Genomic DNA, 483 nt, shown 5'->3' with positions numbered 1-483 from the left:
CAGCTTGTTTGCAAAAATGTTCCCTACTTCATTAAAGGAAAATTTAAGAAATGAGAAAAGCGCTGCCCGCCTTCCCCTGCAAGCACCTTCCACTATGCCAGCAACAAAATTAATCCGGATAAGAAACGGCTTCAAAACCGGCCTCCAGCTGCCACCTCGCCATCTGTCAACGAACTTTCTCTGTTTTGCTTCGATCTTGTACAGTTTTTTATCCTTATTATTATTTATCTATTTTATTATTATTATTATTCATTAATTATGATTTTTTTTTTTATTTTCTCTCCCAAGCAAACCGTAAAAGTCACAAAACAGGAAAAACTTCCCACGGCTTCTCGATAAACGTGGTAATTTCCTTCCGTTCAGGCGTTTTCCACTCTTTCCCTAACAAATCCCAGAGGACGAAACGCTTCAATAAAAACCTTTGCATAAAAACACGAAAACCACGACACTTAACACATAGCGGTAAAAGTCCACGCAGATTAT

The 483-nt window shown here is 38.3% G+C and overlaps 1 protein-coding gene across 1 annotated transcript in view; it reads right to left on the bottom strand.

Moving 5' to 3' along the window:
* LOC119591245 (protein transport protein Sec61 subunit beta-like) overlaps positions 1–483 on the bottom strand; it is a 1,869-nt gene that overhangs the window by 902 nt on the left and 484 nt on the right. The gene's annotated exons all lie outside the window — the stretch shown is intronic.

This window comes from Penaeus monodon, chromosome 28 (assembly GCF_015228065.2).
Source record: "Penaeus monodon isolate SGIC_2016 chromosome 28, NSTDA_Pmon_1, whole genome shotgun sequence".
NCBI classification, from domain to species: domain Eukaryota; kingdom Metazoa; phylum Arthropoda; class Malacostraca; order Decapoda; family Penaeidae; genus Penaeus; species Penaeus monodon.
The sequence above is the reverse complement of the archived record's forward strand: the minus strand, read 5'-3'. Positions and strand labels throughout refer to the sequence as shown.